Source organism: Anser anser (genome assembly GCF_964211835.1).
Source record: "Anser anser genome assembly, chromosome: 13".
NCBI classification, from domain to species: domain Eukaryota; kingdom Metazoa; phylum Chordata; class Aves; order Anseriformes; family Anatidae; genus Anser; species Anser anser.
This window is the reverse complement of record NC_139734.1, coordinates 12,805,872-12,813,072: the sequence shown is the minus strand read 5'-3', so window position 1 is coordinate 12,813,072 and position 7,201 is coordinate 12,805,872.

The following is a 7,201-nucleotide window of genomic DNA, read 5'->3' as shown; positions in this document are numbered from 1 at the left end:
TTCCCATAAAAGCCACATAAATGTTAACCCCAGGAGAAACATTTTTTAATGCTAAAAGCGAATGTATTTTCAGCCAGAATAGAAGCTGGTGTAATAGATTTGACCTTTCTTGCTTGATCCTGCATGATGCTCGTGCTTTTTTGCTAACACATTGCTAATCTGGGGCCTCGCCACACCATGATGTAACCTTGCTGTATCTCAGACGTAACATATCCTCTGCCACGAGGCTGCCAGCTGGAGCTGGGGGTGCAGAAGAGCCCACCAGCTCCAGGGTTTGCTCTTCTTGGGGGGATCCCCCTGACTCTCTGCTGCTGGCAATGCTGAGGACATCTGGCCAGCCTTGCTGGGGGTCTCCTTCAGGAGGCCCTTGGGTTTCCACAAGGTGCTGGGAGCTTTCTGGGTGGACCTGCTGCTCAGCACAGGGCTGCCACATTCACTGGACTGGGCCAATGTGGCTTTGTCTTGTGCTAAATTGGTGAAACAGCAGTGGTGATGAGAAGCTAAGGGAATAACAGGATTTTTTTATTATTTTTTTTTCCAGCTGAGGATCTTGCACCAATTATTTATCTTTTGGGGATAGACAGTTTGGTCATTCCCCTGTTTTCCAGGATATGTCGGGTCTCCTTATCCAGAGGCCAGTCTGGGCAATGTCTTTACCTCATTCAAACAGGCCGGTTGCCCCCACCTTGGAAAAGTCACAGCCTCCCCAGAGAGCTGCCAGCTCTCACCTTGTCCCTCCGTGTGTTGACGCTGGGAGTCAGCGTGCTCCGTTTGCTTTTAATGACCACAGCAATGTTCTTGTCGCTGATGAGCCTGCATGCGTTTAAGGCAGCAAAATGAAAATCCCCTTGTCCCTCCTCCCCAGCCCAAAACGAAAAGTACATCAAAATTGGAGGGGAATTGGCACAGATGGGTGTCCTAGTGCTCACCCTTGCTGGAGGCTCCCGTGGGGTTTCTCAGAAAGGTGATAGTCCCCAACCAGCCCAGCCATGTCCCCCAGGGCCAGGGAGGGAAGGGGCACTGGTGGGCACGAGGGGATGGGCAGAGGGGCAGTGGAGCTGGTGGGAAGGATACAGAGTGGGGAGAACAAGAATGGGCTGAGAGGCTCTGAGGGAAACGCACCGTGCCATTAAAATGATCAACTGGGAAATGAAACACAAAAATTACCAGGACAATGCTTCAACAGTCCAAATGTGCTTATTTGGTTCATTTCATAACATTTTTTTTCCCCTTGAAATTTCCATCCCCATTTTGGCTGAAAAAAAAAAATGCATATGCAACATCAAAACCACACCTGAACTGGAAAATATTATTTCCTTCTGCTTTTGAATGGCTCCTTTCCCAGGCTGTCAGCCACCCACCCAGCTCGTTGCAAAGTCCCCTTGGGCACAAGCAGTCTGCCAGCAGCTCATTTCTGCAGTCCCAGGCCTGCAAAGTGCCACTGCTGTTCACAGCCAGACCTGACGTCTCAGTGGGATGCCCCAAGAAGCATCTTGCTGATAAGCCACTGTGCTGCTGGGTGCATGCTGCTCCCTGTGCCCCCAGCCTGCCTGCACCTGCCTGCAGCGCTGGGCTCCCGCCAGCCAGAGGCTCGTGATGCCGGTGGCTGGCTTTGTGCCCTGCTCTCCACATCCCTCTCTCGGGTTATGAATGTAGTGTCACAGTCCTGGCCACGGCAGGAGCTCGCAGAGCCCCTTGCAAGGCCAGTGGTGCTGCTGCAGCCACCTAGCTGAGGGCACTGGGGGGCTCCCCTGGCACCGCGCTCCTGAGTCTGAAAGGAAATGGAGCCGGTAGGTACCTGAGCCTTGCTGGCCAAGGGAGGTAGGACTGCAAGGGAGAGATTTGGGGCTGCTATTCCCTCACTTGGGGCTTGCAGTGAAGCCCTGAGATGAGCAATGCTGTCACTGGGAAGCAGGAGGAGGTGCTTCTGGCACTGAGAGCTTGCACAGGGGGTGCCAAGAAGAGGGTTTGTGCAGGTGTCTGTGCTGGCTGCAACTTCATGTTATGTAAAACTGATGCAACTTGCTGTGCAGATGGAGTCTGTCCTGTGTAGAAAGGGGGTAGGGGAGATGCAGGCTTGGGAGAGCACAAGGAACAGAAGGGGAAGGGTGGGGATCCCTGTCCCATCACTCTGGGAATATCAGCAGCTGCAGAACAGCTCCTGCATCTTGGGGAAAGGTGACTTTCGCCCCCTCACAGGACCTGACTATGCCAAAACCCAGCTGTAGGTATAGCAGACGAAGGTACCATTCTGCGCCTTGGACCTCTCTCTCCCTGGGACATGTTACTCTCATTGCAAACCTCAGCTGTTCCTCCCCAGACTCCCTGAGGAAAGCAAAGCAGCTTCTTGTCTCCAGCTTTACTTACAGAGCAGAAGGGGCAGCCCACGTTAGACTGAGCACTGTTTAAACTGGACACCAGAAAAACAATCCGGGATAACTCCTACCCCTGTATTCTGCTTCATGTAAACAGCTGATGGCCTGGGCTGTTAAAAGGACACGGGCCAAATTAAATAGCTGGGTGGGTCATGGCTCTCCGTGTGGTGAGCAAACGACCTCCACCTTGCTCAGGTTCTGCTGCACCAGTTACCTGGAGAGGTAGCTGCTGCAAGGGAACAATGCCTGTCTGGATGTGCTCAGCTTGGGTTAAGAAGTGCTTGATTTGGAGGCAGGCAAGTTAATTTTAATGTTTTCTACATGGATTTACTCTAAATTGCAATAGGAAATTAGGGCATCCTCACAGCATTTGCATAGGTCTAATGAAATGCATTTAAAAGCTTAGGTTCAAACCTCATTTAGGCATTTGTTGATTTCCTTTTTGAAGCTGGTTTAATTATATTGGTTTAGAAAACAAGGTCTTCAGTGTGTTGGCTGCTTCCGTGAAAAAGTTTCTCTTTGTCTAGTTATTTTACTAGAATTATGCTGCTACAAACGCTTCACTGAGCAGCCAGAAAAGGCAACTGGAAAGGACCAGAATTAACCAGGACCCAACCACACAGTCGCCTACCCGGATCCCTCCAGCAGGTTTACGTGAATGTGCTTGACCTGCTGGGCTCAGCCTATTGAAGTCAAGACATCTTGACATTGGGTAGGTGACTACAGCATGTAGCTGAGCTCCCCAGGGCTCCCCAGCTCCGGTGCAGACTGCAGGGAGCACCACGGGGCAAGTGCCATTGGCCCTTGCATTTCCTGAGATTCTTGGACTCTGTTTTTTCACACTGACCAGAGCTCAGAAGCAAACACCAAGAGCATGTTAAACAGCAGGCATGTGAGGAAAGCAAGTTAATTCAATTGTATTACAGCCGAAGGTAGATTACATCTCCACAAAGTCTGGCGCTGGCTCCTATTTTTCACACCAAGTGTTCTCTTCAATCTTATAAATGGCTTTGATATGTGCAGAGCACCGGAGAGGCTGTGATCAATTTGTTAGAATGAGTTTATTAAAGAAGAGAATTCCCGGAAGAAGAAATTGGGAATGTGGCACTTGTAATTATCTCCATCAATTGAGATAGATGCTGAAAACAGGAGGTTCCTCTCTCTGCCTTTGCTGCAGCACTGGTGTTCTGCACGCAAAATGCATCTCTGAGCGCTGCCGGTGGTGTGCCTTGTCCTCTGAACACTGAGCAATACCTTCCTCTCCCTACCATGCCACGAATAATCAAAACAAATACACTAAATTGCTGAAAAAAAATGGCTTTTTGAGGTAGGCACAACCCGTGTGGGAATTTGGGTCAAATTCCTCAAACGATTTCAGCTGAAAGCAGGCAGGACACGTTGAAATATTTTTATTTTGACATCAAACTGAAATGTTTTGAAATGGCCTTTTTTGAAATTTCAGAACTGATGCAAATTTTGTTTAGCCCAAGATTAAAAAGCAGACTAGATAATAGAGGAACTTCTCCTGTTGAAGGAACCATTTAAGTGGTTCTTGACTTTAATGATCTTCAGGGTCTTATTTTGTTTTGCCAAAACGTTGACCCAAATTTCCTCTGAATTGCTGTATATTCAGCCACTCAAATGAAAAATAGTCTGTGCACCCAGATGTAATTCATACATCTCTTCCAGTTCCTTGCCTTCTGCCCTGGCTCTCCTCCAGCACGGTCTGTTTGCCGCCGTCCCCATTTGATGCTGGTCCTCAGCAACCCCCCTCCATTTGTGATACGCTCCCTCCTCTCCAGGCTGTTTCTCGGTGGAGGGCCATTTAATTATTTGGCGTAATTCCCTTATTATTCAGTGCCGCACATGTATGTACACATAATAGGAGTGAATAATGGATGCTAATAATGCATAATTAATTGACGATAAGTGTCTGTTACAAAGGCAGCATCAGGAGTGGGATCACTGCAGGGAAATTCCCTGTCCCCCTCCCAGACTCCTGGCGAGGGGCTGGAAAAGACCCAGCTGAGCTCAGGGTGCCCACGGTGCTGTGCCTGGGCTGGGACCCCCTCCTCCCCTGCCTGCTCCTCAGCCCTCCCGACCCAGGACGCAGCACCAGATCAACAGCTGCTGCTCTCCAAGCTCCCACCGACGTCAGGGAAGAGGGGCGGATCCCGAATAGAGCCTTATACCTCCTGCTTAACCGTGTTCGTTCCCCCGTGTCACCATCAGTCCGGCTGGCACTTGCACATGACAGCTTTGATCTTCCTAACCGTGCTGCAGGAGGCCTGGCAGGGCCACGGCTGCCTGCTGGGGACCATTAAAGCCTACTTGTCGGTGTACCTGGTGGCTGAGGCTCTTTGCCCCGAGTCCAAGAGCCAAGGCTAAGCTTCAAAACGAGCATGTGGGAGTCCCTACAGCCTCCGACTCCTGCGCTGCTGTCCAGGGAGCACCCACGCCTCCCCCACCTCTTCTGCTTTCCACCGAGCATGAGCCAGGCCACAGATGGCCTCTGGGTAGGACCAGCCAAAAGGATTTGTGATGGGGAAGGAGGCTCCGGCACTAAGGTACTCTGCCTCCCTGAGCATCCCTGTCTGTTCAGAGCTAACAGGTCCTGTCCATGTGGACATGGGCAATATCCCTCTGGAGTTCACAGGATCTGCTTCTGTGGCAAGTATGGACTGAGAAGAGTTCCTAATTTGTTCCCTGACAAGAAGGCAGAGCAACGTTTTATCTGAGTGGACTGTCAGCATCACTGAGACCATGATTTCGTGCCTATGCATTCCTCACTCAGCTGTGCAGAAAAGAGACGCAGTGCAACATAGGTGGTCTTGGTGATGGCCTGGAGAGGAGCTCGCCCAGGCTCTGACCTCCTTCACAGGGGTGCAGGACCCCTGCACCACCCACCATCAGCTTCTGAAGGCAGCAGGCAGGGGCTCTGACTCATGTCTTGGAAAACCCTGCTATCACCCTGCTTCCACTGCTGCGGCCAGGCTTGTGAGGATCAGGGACTAACAACAGCTTGAGATGTCCTCACAACAGCACCAGCGACGCCAGTGCTGAGCAGCCACTCGGAGCCTTGGCTGAGACATTCAGCAGCTTCTCTGCTGTTCCCTTTCCCCTGACCCTGCTCCCACATGTCCCCGTTCCCAGTTCAGCTGATGCCAAAGCTAACAAGCCGTTGCAATGCTGCTGCTCTCCATTGCTGTTCCTTCTGCTCCTCCTTCACGTTCAGCCCCACATTCCTCTCCACTTGTCATCACCAGCAGTGGAGCGGCTGCCGTCAGCCAAAGCCTTCCTTCGGGAGAAAAAAAGTTGCAATTGCTCCTAGAGGGACTCTTCCGAAGGTTGGCTGGAAGAAAGTGAGTTTCTTAACCAAGTCACCAAGGGAGCCCTTGCACACTGCAAAGGGAGAGGCAGGAGGTGGAAGAAATCCCCCGCAAGAGGGATCAGACCCTGAGCTATGCTGAGGACCTGATCTGTGCAGGGCTGCCCTCTCCAGCAGAGACAGGAGGGCTTGGGACGGAGGCAGGTTGTGAAGAGCCCTAATTAATGGACCTGAGGGATCAGCATCTCACCTACGGAGCTGCAAATACATTTCCTCCCAGCCTAGCGTGCATCCAATTTCCCAGGCAGAGCAAGCCGCGTTTATCCCACGCTGTGCAGGCAGCCACCTCCTTGCCATGGTCTGTGCATTCTCACCACGGCAAACTGCTCTCTTCCCAACCTTGGCACACGCTGCCTCCAAACTCCCTGCCTCAATGTGCTGCGATACGGCACCAGCATGCTAAAGGTCAGGTTTCCATTATAAGCAGTTCAAGGCATCAAAGCTGTACCAAGCACAGTAAAAGCTCGTGATTTTGCACCACATTAAAAAAAAAAAAAAAAACCACAGTAAAAATGCAAAAATGTGTTTGACAAATCCATCAAGCTACATCAACATAATGCCTGGTGTTTCTGGATTTCTCCATGCATGCTACTGAAAGGAGTAGGAGTTTGCCAGAGGCTTTCACCAAAGCGGAGCTGCCCCCTGGAAATGCAGCTTTCCGCGAGCTAAGCCTACCCTCATGGTCAAGCACATGAGCTGGGCGGTCTTACGCCCTCCATCTTTCTGAGGTCAGTTAAATTGCTGTGCATAGTACATGAGGAAGCCTGGTTCGTTGTACTCCCCCAGCACCAGCTGACTTATTTCTTTAATTTGTAGATTTGCCTGGTTGTTTGTACAACCATCACAATCTGGCTCAGCCTTTGCTGTTTATCCACAGTGTGAGCGTGGGGGCAGGATCTTTTTCCTTCTGTCCTTCTTTTCCCATCTTGCCTCTCTGAAATCTGGCAGGAAAAGAAACCAAGGAAAGGAAAACCGTGCTGTGACCTGCGGGTGACCACAGCACCAGCAGCGCCCTCACCAGCCAGGGTGCAAGGCCGGCACACCGAACATGGCAGACTGGTGACAGGGAGAGGATCTGCCGAGCCCACGGTCACCATCAGACAAGGCAATATGTTAACCGTGCAGCATTTCAGTCAGGAATAGTTGAAGGCAAAGCTAGAAACTGTGCCAGAGCTTAACTACAGCTCCTGGACTCATGGGTGGTGAGGGAACCGGGGGAAGGGTGGGGATGCTGACGGTGCCCCGGGTGGGGAAAGCCATGCAGGTATTTGGGTGAAGCACGTCCTAGCCCTCCCCACAAAACTCTCCAGACACCACTCGCTAAAGGGAAGGCTTGGTGAAATGGCTGGGAATGAGGTGAACTGAGGTGTCGGTGTCAGCCCTCAGCCAGGACACGATCCGTATGCCAGGAAGAAGCAGACCAGAGCTACCAGGGGCC